This window comes from Leucoraja erinacea, chromosome 11 (assembly GCF_028641065.1).
Source record: "Leucoraja erinacea ecotype New England chromosome 11, Leri_hhj_1, whole genome shotgun sequence".
Classification (NCBI taxonomy): domain Eukaryota; kingdom Metazoa; phylum Chordata; class Chondrichthyes; order Rajiformes; family Rajidae; genus Leucoraja; species Leucoraja erinaceus.
The window spans coordinates 40,884,244-40,910,392 of NC_073387.1; positions in this window are offsets into that span (position 1 = coordinate 40,884,244).

Sequence of the window (26,149 nt, forward strand, 5' to 3'; positions counted from 1 at the left end):
CGCCGATCCCAGGCGAAGAGGCGGTGAATTTGGCCGGCCACCGCGGGGACTATTGGTAGCCGGCCTAGGCATTTCCCGGGAACGTGCATGGCTGGCGGCATTGTCGTGCTGCAGCAACCCAGCGTTGATGGTAGTAGCACCAGCGCCTCATGTTGGTGGTACTTGGAGCTTGCTGGCTCCTGTTGGTGGCAGTTGCAGCTTGCTGGCGCTGGACTGCAGGTGCAGTACCCGACACTGCCACGGGTGGTGATCTTACGGGCCGCCGGGCTGGAGCTATCACTCCTTCCACAACTCTTCCACCCCACCGGAGGAAATCGGGAGCTGCCGGGGTGACGTCATCGGTGCGCCTGCTGACGGCCAGCACGTTGACGTCATCAGGGTGCGTCATCCTCAGCGCGTCCCTGTGTCTGCTGACGGCCAGCGCGTTGACGTCATCAGGGCGCGCCATCCACAGCGCGTCGGCGCGCCTCCCGAGGGGCCTGATGTCAGGGAAGGAAGCGTCCGTGAGCTGAAGATGGATGTAGGCTGGCAGCAGCTGGAAGTAAGTATACTCAAACAGCAAGCACAGCGTGTGCCCATCCAGGAGAGCAACCATCTCCTTTAGGAGGCTAGATGGCCATCGGTCGCCTAGGCCCTCCATGTGAAGGAGCCTGGCAGCACGCTCCATCCTGCTGAGTCCATATATCTGGAGCAGGAGCTCCTTAAGGCCGAGATATTTTTCGGCAGCCAGGGGGGCTGTGAGGAAGTCCGTGACCTCTTCAACCGTGTCCTGGTCGAGGGCCCCCACCAGGTAATAGTAACGGGTGGCATCGACCGTGATGCCCCACAGGTTGAAATGGGCCTCCGCCTGCTGGAACCAGATGTGCGGCCGGGTGGTCCAGAAGGTGGGCAATTTTAGAGACCGCGTCCAGAGACAGGGCCGGGCCGGCCTGTGAGACGGTAGGGCTTTCTGCTTCCTCCATCAAGACGACAATGGAGCGGCAGGGTCACCAATGTGGTGCGTAGGTCTCAAAACGAAAGAGAGGAGTCAGGTATTTCGAGAGGCGCCTTTATTTGTGTTCCTCTCGGTTGTAGGGAAATCCACACGAGAGAAAGATGGCACCGAAACCCCTGCCTTTAAACCCTCTGGTTAAGGGCCGCCTCCGGACTGAACCACTCCCGTGCCGAGGGGTTCGACAGTTAGGATGGCCCGACTCTTGGGAGCCGCCACAGGGTCATATTTCTATGTTGAAGGCACAATTAAAACATAAGTTGTTATTGATGGAGATTTTGTGGATCAGAGCAAATATAGAATAATTGTAGGTTAAATTTCTGGAGTAATTCTCCAGCAAATAACGTTAGTTGTATTGGTATTTGTAATGTTTTTTTATTACCACTTGTATTGATGTTCAGTGAAAAACCTTGCGTGCTATCCAGGAAAATCATACTACAGGTGCACAACCTTTTATCTGAAAGCCTTGGGACCAGACACTTTTCGTAATTCAGAATTTGTCGGCCTTCGGAATGGAAATTTTTTACCGTAGATTTTAATGGCTGGCTCAGTGGTAGAACGCTCGGCTCATATCCGCAAGATTGCGAGTTTGCGCCTTGATCCCGGCAGTTACTCGGTCGCGAGTTTGAGTCTTCAATGTCGTTTTTTCTTGCAAAATAAATGTATGTATGAAATGCAGTGTGTTGAATGAATTCCTGAATTTGTAAATGTGCCCGCAGCATTGAATCATCTCGCACTCTTGTCACCCTAGCGGGGCTACATGCCCTTAGGCGGTCAAGGTCGCGAGTTTGAGTCTAGGTCTCTGTAGGTCACGAGTTTGCGCCTCGATCCTGGCAGTTACTCGGTCGTGAGTTTGAGTCTTCAATGTAGTTTTTTCTTGCAGATTAAATGTTTGTATGAGATGCAGTGTAGGAGGGGTGTACTGGCTGTGTGGGCAGAACTTTGGAAGTGATTGCCCACCAGTCTAAAAAGCCGCTGCGTCTCCCTGTCCCTGGGATAGCAGGGGGCGATCAAACAGCACAATACCCCCCTCCCCCTCCAACTCCAGAGGAATCCGCTCCCCGATGGGCCGCTACGGCGACAAGTGGCAGTTTGCCCATAGCCCGAGCTGCGCCCTATCATCCGCCAACCAAAGAACAAGACTACCTTGCACACCATCAGCTTCTGCCCCTACGTGTTCCTCTGGAGTTGGAGCGGGGCTGGGCTGGAGTTGCTGCTGGCTGTGGGTCTCTGGGATCTCCGTGCTTGCAGTGGGCCTGGGGGTCGGTGTCCTGTTGGTCCTGAAGTCTCCGGCCACCCCCCTGGACTGGAGCTGAGACTGGGAACTGTACCGCCCTTGCCCCCTCCCTCTGCAACTGCAAACAACCCCACTCTCCTGCAAGGGCGGTACAGTTCCCGCAGGATAGCAGGTGGCCGGAGACGTCAGGACCAACAGGAACCCGCTCCCCGATGGGCCCCTACGACGCCCAGAGCTGCGCCCCGTCATCCGCAACCCAGGTTCCTCTGTAGTTGGAGCGGGGCTGGGCTGGGCTGCTGCTGGCTGCGGGTCTCTGGGTTCTCCGTGCTTGCGGTCCTGACGTCTCCGGTGACTGGCATTGTATGCTGGCATCGCTGACGTGAAGACAGTGCAAATCCCCGTGCCGGTGCAATGAGCGGGGAGCTGGAGAGGGGAGGGAAGGGGTCACGCACATGGCCGGGAAGCAGAGGGGTGTAGGTGGGGTGAAACTGAAGGGTGCGACAATCTGCTGCCGCCTGCCCGCTGAGTTAAAAAGTTCCCACGCAAGACTCACGATACACTGTGTATCGTGAGTCTATTGTGGGAACTTTTTAACTCAGCAGACAGGCAGCAGCATATTGTCAATTATTAACCCTCCCGCGCAATATACCCTCACCTTTTCTTTCATGAATGGGGATTTAGTTCCCCTTTCTTCGAGGACCGACTGGAGGTTCCGCTGTCACCTCTGCGGGCCACCCTCGGTGAACGTTTTCAAGGACCTTTCTTCAAAGACCGAAAAAATGTCCGCTATTCGGAGGTTTTCGTTATTTGGATCTTCGGATTAAAGGTTGTGCACCTGTATATATGTGTACAAGCAGACCGTCTATGAGTTTAACAGGTAATGCAGAAAAGAAAAAGGGAATAAAGTGCAGAATATACGGTTACAGCTGCAGAGAAGTTGCCGATAAAAAAACTGCATAGATCGTAACAAGATAAATAGTTAATATCAATGGCTTGATCAATGGTGTTTTATTAATGTTTTATTATTAATGTTTAGTGTTTTCTGAGTTATTCGTAACTGTCACTATATGTCATGTTGTTACTTGTGGGCGGCGCGCCAAGGCAAATTCCTTGTAGGTGAATACTTGGCCAATAAACTTACTTACTTACTTATTTACTTATTTACATCGTTAGTTTATGTGAAGTCCATACAATAGTCTGAGAACAGTGGGGATGAAGCTGTTCTTGGATCTAGTGGAAGCTTTTTTATCTCCGCTGATGAGGGAGGAGAGAAGAGGGAATTCCGTAGGTGTGATGGGTTGTTGATTATGTCAGCCACATGTCGTTTAGATATTGCCAATAGGGGATGCGTGGCTGTTTTGCTTTATGGACTGGGTTGCATCCACTACTCTCAGCAATTTCTTGTGGACTTGGCGAGAACAATTGCCGAAACAAGCTGTGATGCATTCCAATGGACTAGTATCTGTGGAATGTGCTAGGAGTCTTTGGAGACATCAAATTTGCTGCATCTTCTGAGAAACCAGTTATTGATATGCTTTCTTGGCTGTTGCATAAGTATTTTAATGGCTGAAAATATGTAGACATATAACATTGGGCAGAACTGAAGAAGCCAAAAGGAGTTATGGGATAGAGATATAGGGAAGAAGAACAATTATATTATTAAGCTGAGAAACAAGAGGATTAAAAGTCCTCTTGGAAAAGGCCATTTGGAAGAATGGCTGAAAGATGGCAGATGGAGTTTAATGCTGATAAATGTGAGGTGCTACACCTTGGCAGGCCAAATCAAAATAGGATGTACATGGTAAATGGTAGGGAATTAAAGAATGCAGTTCAACAGACGGATCTGGGAATAACCGTGCATAGTTCCTTGAAGGTGGAATCTCATATAGATAGGGTGGTAAAGAAAGCTTTTGGTATGCTGGCCTTTATAAATCAGAGCATTGAGTATAGAAGCTGGGATGTAATGTTAAAATTGTACAAGGCATTGGTGAGACCAAACCTGGAGTATGGTGTACAATTTTGGTCGCCCAATTATAGGAAGGATGTCAACAAAATAGAGAGAGTACAGAGGAGACTTACTAGAATGTTGCCTGGGTTTCAACAACTAAGTTACAGAGAAAGGTTGAATAAGTTAGGTCTTTATTCTCTGGAGCGCAGAAGGTTAAGGGGGGACTTGATAGAGGTCTTTAAAAGGATGAGAGGGATAGACAGAGTTGATGTGGACAAGCTTTTCCCTTTGAGAATAGGGAAGATTCAAACAAGAGGACATGACTTCAGAATTAAGGAACAGAAGTTTAGGGGTAACATGAGGGGGGACTTCTTTACTCAGAGAGTGGTAGCGGTGTGGAATGAGCTTCCAGTGGAAGTGGTAGAGGCAGGTTCGTTGGTATCATTTAAAAATAAATTGGATAGGCATAAGGATGAGAAGGGAATGGAGGGTTATGGTATGAGTGCAGGCAGGTGGGACTAAGGGAAAATAATTGTTCGGCACGGACTTGTAGGGCCGAGATGGCCTGTTACTGTGCTATAATTGTTCTATGGTTATATGGTTATATGGTTAAAAGCCAATTAATAATTGTGATTTATCAAAGCCAACAAGGTTATCATGTGAAAAAATGAAATAGATTGAAAGCCATTTGAGACTAGACAAACGAAAATTATCAAATGAGTCTTTTGAGGTAAATAGCTTAAAATTATTGCTTTGGAATAAAAGGTAACTATCTCAAATTTTTCAGTCAAACCTTCTGTGCTATAAACACACAAGTATTGCAGTTCATTATAATAGTTGATTTGTGGGTAAGTTACTGAAATTCACAATTATAAAATTGTAATGTTTCATTGGAAGTCACAAATAATAATGCAAACGATTGTGCAAACGAGTCATGCTCATCACGTCAATCCTCCCAGCTGATTTGATCCATGAATTGCTCTTGCCTGTCTCTGATAATTGCTTGAATGCCATTAACAGATGTTTTATTGAAGACATGGCTTCAAAGGAGCTGTGGAGGTTCTTTAAAGTGTCAGTCAAAACAGAAAATGCGTTGGCAAAAATGTTGAGATGACGCTGAAACAGTTGATCAATTATCAGTCTCTGCAGGGTTATCATGGCATACTGCTCAAACTAAGCCTCAGCACTAGAATTTATGCAATCTGAAGAAGGATCCTGACCCGAAATGTCACCTATCCATGTTCTCCAGAGACACTACCTGAACCATTCCAGTACTGTGTGATATTTTTAGCACTGGAAAGTGGTTTATTTTAAATAAATGGTTTCATTGCATTTTTATTGTTGATTTCATCCACTAAAACTTGCTATTTCCTTATTTTATTAAAAAAGAATCAAATTATGATCGTGCTTTTTCTAAGCTAACATCTATAGCGAATACATCATTGAAACATGGAATAATCCCTTTACTCAGTCTAACTTGGCTTTGGTTCAAAGTTGGGTGAAAAATAAGGTTCTCTATGTTTTTATCAATACTATATGTTGCAAAATTCAAAGGCACTAAATCAGTTAACTAAATTATCTGAGGTAAGTTTAGCTCGGCCTGTGGACTTCGGGAGCCATAGTCTCCAGTAAGAAGTGGCCGATTCGGAAGTCCAAGCCGCTGAGAATGTTCTTCCGTTCCGACCTCATCCCAGCGAGAGGGCCTGAACATTGGGCCGCCCGTAGCGGTGATTGCAAGGGGGCTCGGGAGGCCCCGACCACGGGTGAAAAACAAGGAGGAGGATGACTGAACTTTGGTGCCTTCCCTTACAGTGGGAAACTTTGATTCCGCTGTGTGGGGATGTTTGTGTTAAAGTCGGTTGTGTGCTGTGTTCTTTTTTTTATTCGTATGGCTGTATGGTGACCACAAATTTAACTGTACCATTTGGTGCATGTGATAATAAATGGTATGTTTTCATAATAGTTAACAATCCAGGGACCTGCAACTAACTTGAATCTTCAGGCAAATATTACTTTTTATCACTTTGACTTTGGGTGTGAATGACCCTATTCTTGGTTTTCTCAATAGCATCGTTAATAAATTAGCATGTGAATAACATCCTACTTTAATTCATTCTAATTTTCTGAATGTTTCTGCAATGATTCTGTTCTTTTGTCAGTTTACATCTCACAGCAATGTAACTATATCTTATTTCTAAATAGTTTGCTTTGTAATTCCCATGTTAAAACAACAACTATCCATTCACTCCAGTCACCTCTACTTCTCCCCTCACCCATCAGGCAGGAGCTACAGTAGTTTGAAAGCAAACCTCCAGATTCAGAAACAGTATCTTCCCAGTTGTTCTCCGTGGATTGCCACTTTGTCGGGGTGGAGAAACTTGTGTGGACCTGAGATACTGAGAGCAATGCCGTCTGGAGCCATGCTCCGTGTAGGGTCACCCATGGCGGTAAGGTCGAGGGGGAGGTCTCTGACAAAGAGCAATCCAACCAAGACCTCAACGGTGGAACATGCAGAGGATGATGACTGACCTTAGTGGAGATTCACAACGGTTGGGAAGACAGGTGAAGGCTGCAGCAGAAAAGGGTCTCCGGTCATCTTGGACTCCATGCCACCGGAACCTGGCCCAGATATGTCAAGGACTGTGGAGTGGCTGCTTGTGCACCAGTCTCCCCACGTTAAACAAAGTCACGCACAGGTGTCCTCCATATAGCACCCTGGAGGAGTGAAGGAAAACACCAAATGCAAACGTCCACTGCCTTGTGGCTATTAACTTATTCAGGAAAGGTGAAGACTGGATCGGGCAGAATACGCGGAGGAGACCACCATTTTGCGTTCCAACGGTAGGAAGGTGGACCCAGCAAAGCGTCGTGGAGCACAATTAGTGCACAATGTTCACTGAACACTGGTGGCCATCCACTGCATCCTGACCTATAGCCAGCCATCTTGACTATGTCTTGCCACTGGATCCAGATAGGTCTGGACGAGAGAGTGAGGCTGATGATTTGCATAACTCTCCCTCACTTTAATCCAAGTCAAGCGCAAGTCATAACTTCAGGACCTGTACCGCCCAACTGGGCGAAGCAAGACAACAGGTGCGCGTGCAGATGAGAAGAAGCGCACTGCAGAAACTCAGAGGAAATGTGCTTCGCGGAATGCTCGACCCTCTTCAACATCTACTGCAGCGCCCACCCAACTGTGTCCCACATGCGGCGAGCCTTCCGCGCCTGAATCGGTCTCACCAGTCACCTCCGGACCCACAAACAAAAACACTGAAGTCATGGTCTTCTTCGACTGCGAAGGACGAACAACAACAACATCAGGCAACTGAACGGCCTTCTTATCAGCTAGCAGAGCGAGATGACCTTTGGGGAATGTTACCGACTGGCCCGATGCAGACTGCAGGAGTACATGCTGAGGGACGCACTGAATATATTTATTACCTGAATAAAGTCTATTTTCAAATTAAAAAAAGAATGCAGTCATCAACCTCATTGGAGACCTTTGAATTACTTTTAATTAGACTTTATGGCACTTCAATGTTATATCTTTGCACTAAATGTTGTACCCTTTATCCTCTATCTGTACACTGTGGACGGCTTGATTGTATTTGTGTACAATCTTTTCTTTGGATAGCACACAAACATAAAGCTTTTTACTGTGTAGGAAGGAACTGCAGATGCCGGTTTAAACCGAAGATAGATACAAAATGATGGAGTAACTCAGCGGGTCAGGCAGCATATCTGGAGAAAAGGAATAGGTGACGTTACAGGTCGAAATGCTTCATTATACTTCAGCCAGTGCTTTTCACTGTATCTGGGTACACATGACAATAATAATAATCAACTAAACTAAACTAAACTAAGTAATAAGTAAACAAAAAGAAAGGCTTCATCACATCTGTCTGTCCAAAATCTCTACGGTCCATAGTTATGAGTTGCCCGTCTGCTAAATTCAGCCTTACCTCTGCAAGTCTCCTAACACAATCTTCCTCATCAATGCTGGCTCCAAGCTGATTGGCAAGACCTTTAGCAGCACATAACATCAATCCCACTGAAAGAACCAGCAAAAGCTGGATCCAAATAAGTAAAAACTGGAGATGCTGGAAATCTATACTGTTATTATTATGAGTACTATTAAAACTTAAACCTACTAGTAAAAATGAGAGAAGAATGTTGAGATTTTCTCTGTCCTCAATATGATTATTGTTTACTGGTTTATAGGATAACGGTGTCATCAGCATTTATTGTCCATCTAAAAAAGCTCTTGAAATGGTATTTGGATGAAGCACCCCATGAACTGCTACAGATCTCACGGAGCTGCTGTTTGGGAGTTCAAGAATTTAAGATGCACCACCACACCCTAATTCAAGGTCCAGGAGCCTGAAAAATGTAACGTCGAGGTTCAGGAACAGCTACTTCCCACAACCATCAGGCTATTAAACACTACAACCTCCAAAAAAGCTCTGACCTATATAGACTTGGGGGCATTGATTTTGTCTATTTGCACTATTATTGTTTGTTATGTGCACATATATGTGTATATATCTCTATACTTACAAAACTCTGATCATGGATGTGTATTTATTTGTGTGATGTTTGTGTGCGTTTCATATATCCTCGAAAACATGACGTGCTATCGGTGACATTTTTACATATTCCGATAGAGATTTCTGCCGTGATGTCAAAAATTGCCTTATCTGAAAATTTCATGCATTATTTCACGAGTTATTTATGAAAATGTTCAAACATTTCAAATAACTTAGCAAATAATAAGATGGTCTCACTGATGACATCACAATATCTCTGCTCCTCGTGGCCTCCTGCCCTGTGTTCCACACGCAGCAAGTGACGTCACCCCCTTCCTGCTCCCTCCCCCCCTCACACCCTCCACCCCCCGGTTCTTCAAAAGTTGCAGGAACAACGAGCAAGTGGACTCTGTACTGCAGCTCCAGAGTGCTTCCGTGGGGTTCCGAGGGCTTCTGAGCGCTCCCGAGGTCCCGGGCACTGCACGCTCGTGCTTCAGCCCGGGTTTCCCGAGAACTCTCTTGGCTCCTCTGTCGCCTCTTCTCTCTCCCTCCCAGGCATTCTCTCTCCTCCAGGCTCTCTCTCTCTCTCTCTCTCTCCCTTCCCTCGGGCTCCCTCTCTCCCCCTGGGCTCTCTTTCATCCCCCCTGCCTCTCAACCCCCCGGACTATCCCTCCACCTCAGCCTCTCCCTGCCCCCGGCCTCTCCCCCCCCCCCCCCCCCCCCCCCCCCCCCCCTGGCCTCTCCCCCCCCTCTCTCCTCAGCCTCTCTTTCAATACCCCCCCCCCCCCCACCCCCCCGGCTCTCTCTTCCTCCCCTTTCCCCCCCCTCCCCCCCCTCCTCCCCCTCCCTTCCTCCCCCCCCCTCCCCCCCCCCCCCCTCCCCCCCCCTCCCCTCTCCCTCCTCCTGTCCACCCCTCTTCTTTCCCCCCCTCTTCTTTCTCCCCCCCTCTTCTTTCTCCCCCCCCCTCTCTTTCCCCCCCCCTTCTTTCTCCCTCTCTCCCCCCCCTTCTTACTCACTTCCTCTCCGCCCCCCTCCCCCTCTCCCTGCCCACCACCCCCCCTCCCTCTCTCCTCTCCTCTCTCTCCCCCCCTCTCTCCCCTCCCCTCCTCAGTTTCCCCTGCCTCTCTCTCCCCAGCCTTTCTTTTCCTCCCCACCATCCCTCTTCCTCCCCCTCCCACCCTCGCCCCCTCTATGTGTGTTTGTGTGTGTGTGCATGTGCGCGTGTATATGTATGTATATGTATTTTACACAAATGTTTTTTCTCGTTTATTATACGAGTGGCGGTGTTGAACATGGATAGCTGACGTTTCGGGTTGAGACCCTTTGTGATGTGGAATCAAGGAAATTATTATGAATTTGATGCTAAGTCACAGTATTAGCTTATTTGCTGCAGACACAGAGGATAAGCTTCCATCCATTGGTGCAAGTGAGCAGCTTTTAAAATTTATAAATGGAAAATCACTTGTCGAGGTTATGTGCCTACTGCGTATTCCCAACATGTGCCCGTGTGAAAGGTGGAGATAAATATTGCACTTTGCATGAGTTTACTGATTATTTGGAATAGTTAATTTCCACATGCAAAATTACCTTTTAAATGCTCAAAATCTACTTTTCATACATTTTTCAGGTTTATTTAGTTCTAAAATTCCATTATTTTTATAAATGGTTTAGAGCAGAAAGCTTTCACATTAATGTCAATAACTTTGAACCAACACCCAGTGAGTAATCATTTGCTGCTTTTCATTATCAGTTGAAGCACTAACGTAACTGTTCACAAAATCATGAATACATTTAAGTAAATCGCAGATCTTTGCAAAATAAAACTTTGAGAATTCAATTTCCTATGCCTTTCACTCTTTTGGAAGAGAGAAACCTTTAATTTGTCACAAGGTGAGATCAATTTCCTTCTTCACACTAATGGTTGTAGGGGGGAGGAAAGCTGGAAAAAGCAGGTAAGGATGGTCTAAAGCTGGGCAAGTGATATATATGGCGAAGATAAACACAAAATGCTGGAGTAACTCGCGGGTTAGGCAGCATCTCTGGAGAAAAGGAATAGGTGATGTTTCGGGTTTTTGACCCTTCTTCAGACTCCAGTCTGAAGAAGGTTCTCAACCTGAAATGTCACCACATTCCTTTTCTCAAGAGATACTGCCTAACCCATTGAGTTAATCCAGCATTTTGTGTCTATCTTTAATGTAAACCACCATCTGCATTTCCTTCCTACACAAGTGATATACGGCTACAGGTGAGGGCTGGGGGGTGGGGCGGAGATTGGAGATGGATCCAGCTTTCTCACCCCTGTTCCATAAGTCTGATGAAGGAAACCAACCCAAAACATCGTCTGATCATTCCCTCCACAGATTCTGTCTGACTCACCGTGTTCTTCCAGCAAATTTTTTTTTGCTCAAGATTCCACCATCTGCAGTTTCTTGAGTCTCTCTAGCTGAGAGGTATTTGCAGCTTCCCTGAGGTAAAAAATGTGTTTAATTAAAGCTAAAGGCAATTTGGGTGAATATACACAAAAGGCAGTTTTATGGGTAAATTCACTTACTTTGTTATGTCAAATATTTAAAATAAATCATATTTAAACCTTAATGTGGACTTTTCATTTTCAGAGAAAAACACATAATGCATTATAGTTTTTAACCAAAGCCATTTTCAATGACTCAACATCTCACAATTAAGGTAGCTCATAAAATATTTATGCCTTTAGTCAATGATTTCCCAGAGGATGTGTTTACAGATGCATTTTAAGTGATGGATGTCAAAATAAAAGGCATGGATCTGAAAAATTGTGAGGGCAAATATAGCTTTGTTAAGTACCAGAACTGAGATTTCCTGAGGTGTGTGGCGATTTGGGTAGTTTATAATAGGGTCACTTTGTATTCACTTTTGATTTGTGTATTTTCACTTCTGAGTTGCTTTAAATAAAGGAACCATGTACTTGCTTTTCTGCACTTATTATTTTGCAGATACTCTTAGAGATTACAAAGAGAGAATAATTGTTTCATACTTATTAAGTCAATCAACTGATTTGAATTTCATCTCATGTCTTATTAGAGAGGATTTATCAGTCCAACTGTTTCAATACTTCAAGGGGCGGCACGGTGGCACAGCGATAGAGTTGCTGCTTTCCAGTGCCAGAGACCCGGGTTCAATCCTGACTATGGGTGTTGTCTGTATGGAGTTTGTACATTCTCCTGTGACTACTTGAGTTTACTCTGGGTGCTCTGGTTTCCTTTCTCATTCCAAAGAAGTACAGATTTTTAAGTTAATTGGCTTTGGTAAAGATCGTAAATTGTCTCCAGCATGTAGTAATAATATACGAGGATGTCAGTGCAGACTTGGTGGGACAAAGGGCCTGTTTCTGCGCTGTATCTCTAAACTAAACTCAATTTCTTTGTGCTATTATTTTTCAAATCATATTGCTTCCATTATAACTTCAAAAATCAGAATGCTATTGATATTCACTTTAGCTCCTCTAGGGAACATTGAGTTTTGGGCAGATAAGAGTAAAAATTTGCACCTCTGGGGGTAATACATTTATATCCACATTAGATTGCTTGTGATGCAAATACAAGTTATGTAAGTTATTCAAGATTAACAGAATCTTTGTTTTACACATTTAATGTGGAAATGCTAATGATGCTATTAATGATGCAGTGTATGTTTATAAATTGTGTTGTTTGCTGACTTCACCAATACTACCTTGAGCTATTAGAATCTAGACTGCAGTAAAAATCTTGCATATTATTAAATTATTCATGAACTCAGTACGATTTTTAATGGTGTAACTTTCAGTTGTTGGTTTGAATAAATGACATTATAAACTGTTTATGTATATTGTACTTCCCCTCACATAACTTAGTTTTAACTTTTTGCTTTCTGATTTGCTTTTTGTAGGAATCATTCAAAGTAAATTGATTGCATAGCTAGTCTGATGATATCAAAGCTTTTGAATACCAGACACCTTTGAATGTACATGGCAACAGCACTAATTAGAGAAGGGCTGCAGAATTGCAAGATCTTTAAGTGAAACTTTCTTCGTTCAACAACAAATGATACCACTTGGTAGACACAAAATGCTGGAGTAACTCAGCCACCCGAAAAGTCACCCATTCCTTCTCTCCAGAGATGCTGCCTGTCCCGCTGAATTAATCCAGCATTTTCTGTCGACCTTTGATTTAAACCGGCATCTGCAGTTCTTTCCCACACAAATTATGCCACTTTGCCACTTCTTGTCCAACATACTGGTTAGCAACTGGATTTTTTAAATTTCCTCTCATAATTTAGACTGAAGTGATGTAGTACCTTTTGTATGATAAATAGTTTGCTTCTATGGTGATCTTACATATAATGGGACACAGGCTTGCTGATTCCTAAGTTTGAACATTCATGTGTGTGAGCCAACATTAGAGTTGCAAATGTGGTTTGAAATCAAAGAATAAAGGGCTTCTGAACAGGCAGCCGGTGAAAAAGGCTATTGAATGTAGTATTTTACTTACATATTACATATTACATCTTCCTTTGGACTAGCTTTAGTAGAAACACTTCGGAAAGTGTAGTATAATTTTATTATTTTCCAAACTTTGGCAAGTGATCAATAGATTTTAGAAAATAGAAACACACATACAAGAATGAAATTTCATGGAAAACACATAAATAATAAAGGACAAAGAATATAGAGAGGCACAAGGTCAATAATAAATGAGCAAAATATGTGCATAGGAAATGAGACTGAAAGGGCACTGATAGATACTTAGGATTAGATATTCACCATGGATCACTGGCATTAAATTCATGTCAATGTAGTGGCCCTAGTTGTGCTCTCCTCAATGTAATATCCTCCATTGAATCCTCAGAATCTCTGCCACGTGAAAAAAGCATTCAGAACTGAGATGTGGACCAAGTCGCAATCTAACCACCCACCTAACTTATTGGTTACTACCATATGTGAAGAGTCTGCTGTAACTACAGTCTAATTAACAAATTAAGAACCCACAGTGGAAGTAAGTAATTCTTGATCCCAAGTCAAATAACGTTTGTCTAACGTGGAGAACCGAATGCAGAAAGCGATTGCAACTGTGGGCCAATATTCTTGCATGTGTTTACTGCCAGCAATGAACACATTTTATTTTAGTTTTCATTTAACCTAGTGAACCTTCTGAATTTTGTAGTCGGCAAGACAGTACTCTGCATATCGCCAACTTGGACAATTTAACATTTTATCAAGCCAATTAATCTAGCCAATTAACCTACAAACCTGTACGTCTTTCGAGTGTGGGAGGAAACCGAAGTTCTTGGAGAAAACCCACGCAGATCATGGGGAAAACGTACAACCTCCATACGGACAGCACCCATGGTCGGGATCGAACCCGTGTCTCTGGCTCTGCATTTTGCTGTAAGGCAGCAACTCTACCGCTGTGCCACCACGACTTAAGAGTCTGTCTAAGAAGAAATTACCGAAGACAGACACAAAAAGCTGGCATAACTCAGCGGGACAGGCAGCATCTCTGGGGAGAAGGAATGCGTGACGTTTCAGTTCAAGACGTATCTTCAGACCAGTTAGGGATAAGGAAAAAGAGAGATATTGAGATGATGTTGAGAGATAAAGAACAATTAATGAAAGATATGCAAAAACGTAATGATGATAAAGGAAACAGGCCATTGTTAGTTGTTTTGTTGGGTGAAAACGAGAAGCTGGAGCGACGGGTGGGGGAGGGATGGCGAGGGAGGGAATGCCAGGGTTATTTGGTTAGAGAAATCAATATTCATACCACTGCGTTGTAAGCTGCCAAGCGAAATATGAAACGCTGTTCCTCCAATTTGTGTTTAGCCTCTGACAATGAAGGAGACCTAGGACAGAAAGGTCTGTGTGGGAATGGGAATGAGAATTAAAATATTTAGCAACTGGGAGATCAGGTAGGTTCAGGTGGACTGAGTGAAGCTGTTCAGTGAAATGTTTACATTTGGTCTCACCGATGTATAAGAGTCCACATCTTGAACAACGGATACAGTAGATAAGGTTGGAGGAGGTGCAAGTGGAACTCAGCCTAACCTGAAAGGACTGTTGGGGCCCCTGGAGAGAGTCGAAGGAGGAGGTATAGGGATGGGTGTTGCATCTTCTGCAGTTGCAGGGGAAGGTACCTGGGGAGGAGGTGGTTTGGCCGGGAAGGGATGAGTTAAACAGGGAGTTGCGAAGGGAACGGTCTCTACGGAAGGCAGAAAGGGGTGGAGATGGGAAGATGTGACGAGTGTTGGGATCCCATTGGAGGTGGTGACATTTTCAGAGGATTATATGTTGTATGTGATGGCTGATGGGGTGAAAGGTAAGGACTAGGGGGACTCTATCTCTGTTGTGACTAGGAGGAGGGGGAGCAAGGGCGGAGCTGCGGGGTAATGAGGAGACATGAGTGAGGGCCTCATCTGTGATGGGAGAGAAGAACACCCGTTCCCTAAAGAATGAGGACATCTCGGATGTCCTGGTATGGAACACCTCTTCTTGGGCACAGATGCTGCATAGACAGAGGAATTGGGAGTAGGGGATAGAGTAGGTTTCTGGTTGAGACCCTTCTTCAGAGTCAGTTTCAAGACAAAGATAGTTGAAGAAGGGTCTCGACCCAAAATGTCTCCTATTCTTTTTCTCCAGAGATGCTGTCAGACCCGCTGAGTTACTCCAGATTTTTGTGTCTCTCATAGGAATAAGCTAATTGACTCTTCACATCTGTTCCACTATTCAATTATTTCACAGTTGATCTTTTACTTCAGAACAACTTTAATGCACTCAATTAATTTCCCTTGATTCTTCTATTATCCCAAACTCTATAGGGTCTGGACAGGGTTGGAAAAAATAAAATTAAGATGATAAACTTAATCATCTTGGATTGGAAAGAATAATGCACTGGTCAATTAGCGGGAACATGGGGAGGAAAAACAAACTGAGCCATGCAGAAATTGGAGAAGTGATATTTGCAGCTGTGAGTTGGAAGGTTTCCAAGTAAACTGCCAGTAATTATCTGGTATACGATGGATTGGTGCTGAGCAATGGGGTCATCGAAGGAATAACGTATGGGTTTGTTAATTGGCTGAACGTAACCCATTGCTCCAGATGAATAAACTTTTAATTAATGTGTAGAAGTTACTGAACTTTGTGACTGAAGACAGCTCTAATCCTTCACAGTGTGAGCCAGCTATCTAACTGAAAATGCTTTGTAATGTTCTGCAATGTGTGTGTGTGTGTGTACACTAATTGTTTATTTTAGATTCGAACTGATATTAAATCAGTGTTTTCATCAAGGGCTTCACTAACTTGCTCAGACATCAATTTTAGGGGGGCGGAGACAAAGTGTGATGACAGGACTGAGGAACTGAATTGGTCTCAGCAAGTGAACTACAGATAAAATATGTTTGCTCATTAATTAGGAATACAGCTTTTTAAATGAGTTTTTGATAAAGAATGTATCCGCATATTATTATTCCTTATATGGAATAAACCTCATTGAGAATATTTACGAGGTTGAGTGCTTCATTGACTCAAGGCCTATGGACCAAATTTGAATAATGTAACAATTCAGAACAAGATATGAATAGGAGTCAGTGAATTAGTGCTCAGCCTTGCCAATGTATAGTTTAATTAAACTTAGATTAGTGTAGGAAATAAGTTTGCTGTGATCTTAAGGTCAACTACAATTTCAGCAATGGCATTTTATGTGAAGACAGACCGAGACACAAATCACATCTACCTGAAGGGCCGTTTCATTAAATACACTGCTCACATTTAGATTACATTGTTTCTGCCAAATTGCGTTGCTCTTGTAATTCTTCCTATGATCCCATGAGATTAACATGTGGCTATAAGTGATGGGAAAACATGTGAGGATAAACTAACATCACTCACGCTGTTACTCTTCGAGCTTAGAAATGCAAGAAGTTAGATGGAATTTCTCAAATCAATGCAAAATTTTGGCTGGTTTTGAGTAATTTGTTCTGTGTGCATAACAAAGGGTAAAGATGTAATGCTTTAATGAGATGATTACTTTCCATCAATTGGATTTCATAACTTTTTGATTGCAGAAGCATCTTATACTGATTACTCAAGCAAGTCCAGTATTATTCACAGAATGAAAAATAATTAATCCAGAGTGAATTATGCCTTGCATATATAAAAATTCCTCGTCTACGATATCTCTTCAATTTTTTAGCAGTCATTTTTGAAATTTCAATTATTTCACTGTTATGTATATAGATTGTTAATTTTATTTCTGTACAGGGAACCAATATCAACCCAGTCTGAAGACGGGTCTCAACCTAAAACGTCACCCATTCCTTCTCTCCAGAGATGCTGCCTGTCCCACTGAGTTATTCCAGTATTTTGTGTCTACTGTACCTTCGATTTAAACCAGCCTCTGCGGTTCTTTCCTGCACATCAACCCATTTTAGTTTATTATGGAGATACAGCGCGGAAACAGGTCCTTTGGCCCACCGAATCCCAGCACTGATCTGAGGATGCTAAGCGTCTATTTCAAGACTGCCTTGAGTTAATATATTGGGTTGATTAAAACCACTTTATCCTTGCCTGAATGAGTAATAATAAAATAATAATAATAAATACTTTATTGATCCCCTCAGGGAAATTCAGAAATTCAGAGTATACCAGCAAAAGTAAGAATATAAGTGATGTCATAAACAACAGAGCAGATCCAAGTTCTGCAGTCCTGTCATCTGGTTGTCAGCAGTGGCAGACAATCGATAAACTAATGAGAGGAGAAACCCACAAGAACATAGCAATCTCAGCAATGACAGGGACCAGCCTGTGAGTATTGAAGTCAGGGCAGAAACAGTCACAACCTCAGTCTGTCAGAACAATTATGATCCATCCTGGCTATTCCCTGAGAAGCCCACTGTCATAGATATCAGTTTTCAACCGATTATATTCAATTCACGTGCTATCAAGAAGTGACTGACAACGTTTGCTGCTGCAAAGCAATGGGACCAGACTGCATCCACCTGTAGTACTGAAGGCTTCCATTATTGGACATCCTGCACCTCTAGTGAGTGAGAACGATGAATTGGAATAAAGGAGAATTGTGATTGCAGGGTTGTTTCAGACCAATTGTAACCAGTTCTAATTGTAAGATTAAACGAGAACATACCAGTTTGAAGTTTGATCTTTATTTTATGAGGAGTTACGTTGAAGGATTACGTGAATAGAATGCCGTCAGCCCTCATGCGCGTCAATCTTCAAAGCGGTGTGAAATCACAGATAACAGTTGATAAACTGAATATAGTGAGATTCGAGAACTTAGAACTACCAGCTGATCTTTATGAGAGATCGTTGGGAGCGGAGAGCACGTAATCCCTCAATGTAACTCCTTAAAAAATAAAGATCAAACTTCAAACTGGTAAGCCCGTTTAATCTTACTATTTTACTTCGGAGTCACATGAGTGACTACGTGAAGATTTTGAAGCTCTGTGATTTCATGCCGTGGAACGAGTCCATGCATCACTCACTGCAACAATTGACCAAGGATGAGTGAACATTAATAGTAAGATTAAACGAGAACTTACCAGTTTGATCTTGATTTTATGAGGAGTTACGATGAGCGATTACGTGAAGAAGGGCCGTCCGTCTGCGTGCGCGTCAATCTTTAAAGCAGTGGTGTTAAATCACAGATAAAAAGAAGACCTGAGAATAGTAAGATTGAAGAAACTAGAACTTCCATGTGACCTTGATAGTATGAGGGTGGGAGCGTGAGTGACTATGTGAAGATTTCAAAGCTGTGATTTTACGCCGGTTATGAATCCAGGCGTCACACACTGAATGGATTGACCATGGATGCGTGTAATCATTAAAGCATTCAGACATTACGTAGTTAAGTAAGGACACTGATGCTTTAAATGAAAGAAAGTTTAAAAAAAAACTAGTTTCCCCTCCCAACCTTGGGGGTAAACTAAGGAACAGAACTTAAAATTGTACGTGCAAACACCCCCAGTCCGGTAATAGCTTTGTTATAAAAACCGGTGGACTGTTATTTCATTTGTCCATCCTGCAACCACTAGGATGTTGTCAAGAGGCACGTCCATTGCTCTTGCTGCCGACGTAGTTGCAGCCCCGGTGGAGTGAGATTTAACCATATGAACGTTCACTCTGTTACCGACATTACCGCCTTTGACCATCTGGAGATGGTTTGTGTTGACACCTTCTGGTCTGTTCTGAGCCTTTGTGGTTCTTCATACTCTCAGATAGTGGTGTTAGTATGTTACCACACACACAACCGTAGGTCCTCTGGATATGCCAAGAACTGGATCTCCATACCTGGCATTCCTGGCCTGCTATGTTTATATCAGGTTCCTGATTACGAATGTTATGTTGTTCATATTGGTGGTCATGTGGTCCAACCGTAGCTTGCAGTGTCTGGACTCTTTGTCAGCATACCACCTTGAGGGTTAGTTATAGGCGGTCCCCACTGTCAAAGTAGGGTTAGTACCACGCTCACATCCCATGTGTCCATGTACCTTGGTCTTAGAGGTATTAGATTGTAAATTCCCTTCATGAATTTTGTTGTAAAGGGGTGCGTTCCTATCGACCCGTGCCCTGCTTGCAGCATCAGATAGGAGGAAAGTGTGCCTCTGGCACTATTGATTGCACTATAACTTTGTTTATAATTATAGTACAGAGTTGATAGGAAACTCCAAGACATCTGTTATCCGAACTGTGTTGTATTTGTTCGGACAGTCCAATGCCTTGAAAAAGCCTCCTCAGAATCTTCAGACCAACAAGTTAATACGTTCGTGTAGTGGATGGTTACTCCCTGTAACTGGGTTCACTAGGAGGTCCCTGCTCTTGGGTGCAGCCATAACTGGCTGGACTATAGTTCCCAAAATTTTTGGGGACCAGGCTTGAGTAGGCCAATCTGGCACTGCCAATATGCCTGTGGCTTAGTCTTGCTTGATTTTGGTCAAACATCGGTTTGTGAGACAAATTTGCGGAAAGTATGCATAAACAATCCTCCCCAGTTGAGGGAGAAAGCATCCACTGTCTTTGCTCCTGGATCCTGCTTGCAGGACACATATCTGGGTAACTGATGGTTTAGTCTAGATGCAAATAGATCAAAATCTGGTATGCCAAATCGTGTAGTTATTTCGTTAAATACTGCCTGATTCAACATCCATTCTGTGTTGTTATTAAACATCCATGATCCAGCATCTGATACCGTGTTATATCTACCTCGTAGATTTCCCAAATATTCCTCTTGATACACCAGTGCCAAATGAGGTTCGACAATCTATCGTAAGATACAGATTTTACACCACCCTTGTTAGTGGATATGTGCCACCGCAGTGGTGTTATCAATCTGAATTTGAACAAGCACCGGTTGCATATTGCTACAGAACCCCTTGAGTCCAAATTGTGCCCCCAACAATTCTGGGTAATTGATTCCATGTGTTGGGGAATTACAGACTCCTGCTCATTCCATCTGCCCCCACAGCTCTAGACTGTGTTGGTGGCTCCCCATCCATAGCCGCTAGCATTTGTCTGAAGAACCCTCGATGGCTTTCAAGCAAATTTACTTTGAGCTTTCTCACGTTCGTTATCCACCGTTGTTATTCAACAATGGTCTCTGCTGGCAATCCATAGTTTTGCCAATTTTGCCTGCATGGAATCTGAGTGTTCGTTCCTTTGCTCGCTGTAATTCTGGTAATGCAAAGGCCCGTACGTACGGCTGGAAATGGGGCTACTATTTGTCAATTACACTCGCTGTTTGCCTGATAGATGGCTAGTATTTGACTATCACGTCATAGCAGGCTTGATTAATATAGTTGTTTGCCCCTGGGCAAAGTCACCAACATATTTACTGTTTTTGATAGTAAATTCTAGGTAATCAATTACCCTTGTAGGTGTCAATTTTGATTTAACTGGATGGATGAGGTAACCAGTTCTATCAAACAGGGTTTTGGTTTGCTTTGACTGATGCTTCTGCCAATTCTTGGTGACTCCAAAATTAAATTGTCCAAATATGCCATTGCTATGTGGTTCTGAGACCTTTGTAGACCCAGAATTGGTTTCCGTAGTTTTGTCAATAGTCTAGGAGCTGATGTCAACCCATTTGGCAGATCCATACCATCCAGTTAAACTTCAAATATCTCCTGTTCTTAGTGAATAGACACCGAATAGTATGCATCTTTGAGGTCGATGCATGCCATGTGACCATTTTATAGAAAGCTCCTATAAAACAGTAGTTAACCCGTAACAAAATTACTGTTTCTAAAAGTCTATACTGCACAAATGAGTTACACCTGGATGAAGTGACATCCTCCATCTGTCACATGTCCTGAATGGCAATCCTGCCCAAGAATACTGGACCTGCCTCGAAGACAATTCCAGTCCGAGTTCCAAGTCTGCTTGGAACCAACATGTAACTGCTCTACAATCCCTTGTTTCAGTAAACCCAGTCCCACCTACCTCCATGGCTACCGGTGGTAAGCCCAAAAGCCCCTGATGCGGATTCCTTTTCTCTCCTTGATTGGGAGTAGGACTGGTAAGGAGTGTGGATTCCATGTTTCTCCCGACCTCTGCTTGGGTCTGGTCTGAAACCTCATCATACTGAGCCTGCCTTGTAGGACAATTCTGGCCATTATTTTGAGTCTGCCTGAAAGATGACTCTGATCATATTTCCGTGCCCAGCTTTCAAGCTACCACCGGATTCAGTGAACCGCTTACCCCCTATGGACCTATGGTTGAGATTTTTGATTGGAGAAAGGCTAACATTGATGAGATGCGAGATGATTTAAAAGGAGTGAACTGGGACATTTTGTTTTAGAGGAAAAAAATAGAAGAGAAATGGAGGACATTTAAAGGGGAAATTTTAAGAGTACAGAATCTTCATGCTCCTGTTCGGTTGAAAGGAAACAGTAAAAATTGGAAAGAGCCCTGGTTTTCAAGGGAAATTGGACATCTTGTTCGGAAAAAGAGGGAAATCTACAATAATTATAGGCAGCATGAAATAAATGAGGTGCTTGAGGAGTTTAAGGAATGTAAAAAGAATCTTAAGAAAGAAATTAGAAAAGCTAAAAGAAGATATGAGGTTGCTTTGGCAAGTAAGGTGAAAGTAAATCCAAAGGGTTTCTACAGCTATATTAATAGCAAAAGGATAACGAGGGATAAAATTGGTCCATTGGAGAGACAGAGTGGACAGCTATCTGCAGAGCCAAAAGAGATGGGGGAGATATTGAACAATTATTTTTCTTCGGTATTCACCAAGGAGAAGGATATTGAATTATGTGAGGTAGGGGAAACTAGTAGAGTAGCTATGGATACTATGAGGTTCAAAGTAAAAGAAGTACTTACACTTTTGAAAAATATAAAAGTGGATAAGTCTCCAGGTCCTGACAGGATATTCCCTAGGACATTGAGGGAAGTTAGTGTAGAAATAGCCGGGGCTATGACAGAAATATTTCAAATGTCATTAGAAACGGGAATAGTCCCCGAGGATTGGCGTATTGAAACCTAGCAATTATAGACCTGTTAGTTTGACTTCAGTGGTGGGCAAATTAATGGAAAAGATACTTAGAGATAATATATATATAAGCATCTAGATAAACAGGGTTTGATTAGGAACAGTCAACATGGATTTGTGCCTGGAAGGTCATGTTTGACTAATCTTCTTGAATGTTTTGAAGAGGTTACTAGGGAAATTGACGAGGGTAAAGCAGTGGATGTTGTCTATATGGACTTTAGTAAGGCCTTTGACAAGGTTCCTCATGGAAGGTTAGTTAAGAAGGTTCAACTGTTGGGTATAAATGCAGGAATAGCAAGATGGATTCAACAGTGGCTGAATGGGAGAAGCCAGATGGTAATGGTGGATGGCTGTTTATCGGGTTGGAGGCAGGTGACTAGTGAGGTGCCTCAGGGATCTGTGTTGGGTCCTTTGTTGTTTGTCATGTACATCAATGATCTGGATGAAGGTGTGGTAAATTGGATTAGTAAGTATGCAGATGATATCAAGATAGGGGGTGTTGTGGATAATGAAGAGGATTTCCAAAGTCTACAGAGTGATTTAGGCCATTTGGAAAAATGGGCTGAAAGATGGCAGATGGAGTTTAATGCTGATAAATGTGAGGTGCTACACCTTGGCAGGACAAATCAAAATAGGATGTACATGGTAAATGGTAGGGAATTGAAGAATACAGTTGAACAGAGGGATCTGGGAATAACCGTGCATAGTTCCTTGAAGGTGGAATCTCAAGGGTAGTAAAGAAAGCTTTTGGTATGCTAGCCTTTATAAATCAGAGCATTGAGTATAGAAGCTGGGATGTAATGTTAAAATTGTACAAGGCATTGGTGGGACCAAATCTGGAGTATTGTGTACAATTTTGGTCGCCCAATTATAGGAAGGATGTCAACAAAATAGAGAGAGTACAGAGGAGATTTACTAGAATGTTGCCTGGGTTTCAACAACTAAGTTACAGAGATAGGTTGAATAAGTTAGGTCTTTATTCTCTGGAGCGCAGAAGGTTAAGGGGGGGACTTGATAGAGGTCTTTAAAATGATGAGAGGGATAGACAGAGTTGATGTGGACAAGCTTTTCCCTTTGAGAATAGGGAAGATTCAAACAAGAGGACATGACTTCAGAATTAAGGGACAGAAGTTTAGGGTTAATATGAGGGGGAACTTATTTACTCAGACAGTGGGAGCGGTGTGGAATGAGCTTCCAGTGGAAGTGGTGGAGGCAGGTTCATTGGTATCATTTAAAAATAAATTGGATAGGCATATGGACGAGAAGGGAATGGAGGGTTATGGTATGAGTGCAGGCAGGTGGGACTAAGGGAAAAAAAAGTTGTTCGGCATGGACTTGTAGGGCCGAGATGGCCTGTTTCCGTGCTGTAATTGTTATATGGTTATATGGTTATGGAGATGTGGGGTGTGTTGTCGCCTACTGATGATTTGCTTATCGTCATGTGGATATTCTGCCAACTGCTGGCTCTTGAGGCCATATGCATGTGCTTCTGTATGTTCATACTTTAAATTCGAGATCAGTTACCTACTGATCATTCACACTCCCCTCCACTGAGAGTGAGGTTTGTAGGCAGCCCTGAAATCAGGTGCTGCCGCAGGCCCCTGAGGATACCTGTGCTAACATGGCCCTTCCAGTGGACCTACATGAGATTCTAGCTTTGGTCGGACTGAAGTGGACCATGAATGCTCCTCTCCTTAGAGAAAGAGACATTTGTGCAGCCCTGAAAACAGGTGCTGCTGCCTGCGGGTTCTCCATAATACCCGGGCTGTCAAGAGCTAGATTCCATCCAGGGAAGCACCCAGTGGAACCTGGATATTTTCTGTTTGTTTGTATGGAAGCTTATTATGCCTTTCATGTAAGGCATTTTGGTGTTGACTTAAACAGTGCAATATAAGTAAAACTTACTTACTTACTTCCTTTCTTCTGCTTGGCCCTGGGAAGGTTTCCCCCCCTCTTCTTTGTACTCTGATTCAGAGTGGTTTCTTCCACATGTAGTTCCCCTCCAATGGGGAAGACATTGGGCTGCCCCATGTGCGAGGCTCCCGGCACCGGCATGCTGTAGGCCATGCTGATACTGCTCCCTCCTTTGGAGCAGATCATTGTTGGAGCAACTTCTCCATAAGTTAATCCGTTGAGGGAGGGTATCCCTCTTCCCCAGGCCCATCTGAGTCAACGGGTTTGTTTGGACTTGCGGGTGGCATTACGTCCCGCAGGGCAACCATGGAGCTCCTGCTCCCGCGCAAAGTCTCCTGCCGATTCTGCTGTCGGCGCTAATGTCGAGAACAAGACCGTCGCCCGCTATTTGGAAAGCTGCTGTCTTCAGCAGTCGACATCCCCGCGGGCCGTCTCCTCGACATCTGGGCTCTGAAAAGAAAACTTCAGGCCCGAAAGAAACACGGTAAGTGATTCAACTTTCCTTACCTGTTCATCCCGACGGCCTGGGAGGCTCAGTGCCTGCCAGTCCGTCATGCGTGTTGCATTCAGACGTAAAGACGCGCGCACGCAGACGGACGGCCCTTCTTCACGTAGTCACTCACGTGACTCCAAAGTAAAATAATGCTATCAGACATGACATAGATTTAGACATGCTGATGCTTTTTAATGAACAAAATGACAATAGTAAACCCTCTCATCCGGAAGGAAACTATAAACAGAACTAAAAAATAGAGTTGGGTAAATACCCCTGGTCTGGCAATGGGTTTGTTGTAAAATGTTTGAAAAGATCGTTCGTTAGACCATCCTGCAGTTGCTAGGATGTGGTACGGTGGAACGTCCATAACTCTGCTGCTGAAAACTGTTGCAGCCCTGGTGGAGTGAGATTTGAAAATGTTAGTGTTCACTCCTGCACAAGCCAGAACTCGTTTAACCACCTAGAGATGGTCTGTACTGATACCTTCTTATGAGGTTTTTGTAACTGAAATTTTTTTTTGTAACTGAAAAGCTAGATCATTGCCCCTAAGGGTCTAGTGACCTTCACGTATTGTAATAGATGTGACCACACACAACCGAAGATCCATGGGGCATGTCCAAAATTTAGTTTGAGACTTGATGCCCCTGGTTCGCTCCGCTTAACTAAGCCATGAACATAAATTGTTATTTTTTCTGCAGATGTAACCATCCTGTCTAGTCGCAGCTTCCCTGCAATCTGCAGTGAGCATGTCCATGGTTCGGCCTCACAATCCAAGACACAGGAAACAATCTTTTCAGGGTCTGTAAGTCAATTAATTGATTTTATCATGCATTGGATGGTTGCCCGAGTCACGGGCTGAACCAGCAATTCTATGTTAGTAATAACCATATAAGGTTCTATTATCATTCCCAACATCAGCGGGAATCATGGCTGCATAGGCCAGTCACTACATAAATGACTGATGCGGGATATTGCTGAATATTTTGCAACCCGACTGATGAGGCAAAATGGAGGAAGACATTCATCCCCAGTGTGGCCAGAATGCATCTATCGCCACTGCCATGCCACATATTTTATTTTATTTATTAATTCATTATTTATTTTTTTATTTTTCTCTTACTGCAACTGGTGATTGAGCCTGGATGCTAACACTTGGCCTAGTGTTCCATGAGCCACCAAGTCATTAATACTTAGTGATCCAACATCCATTCTGTTTTGTCATTGATTTTACGTGATGATACACCAGAGCCAAATGAGGTTAGGTAAACTATCACTGGATACTTTGACTTGATTGCACCCATGTGATTAACATATGACACTACCAAGTGTATCAACTTGGACTTGAGCATGCAGATTATGCATTTTCGCACAAAACATTTAACCCATAGAAAGCACCTAGTGTCTCTAGGTAATTAATACCATATAACTGAAGAATTGGTAACTCATGCAAATCCCATCACCTCTGTAACTAGAGATGGTATTAGTAATTATAGTTCGGGAAGCGGTAGAGACGAGGGACG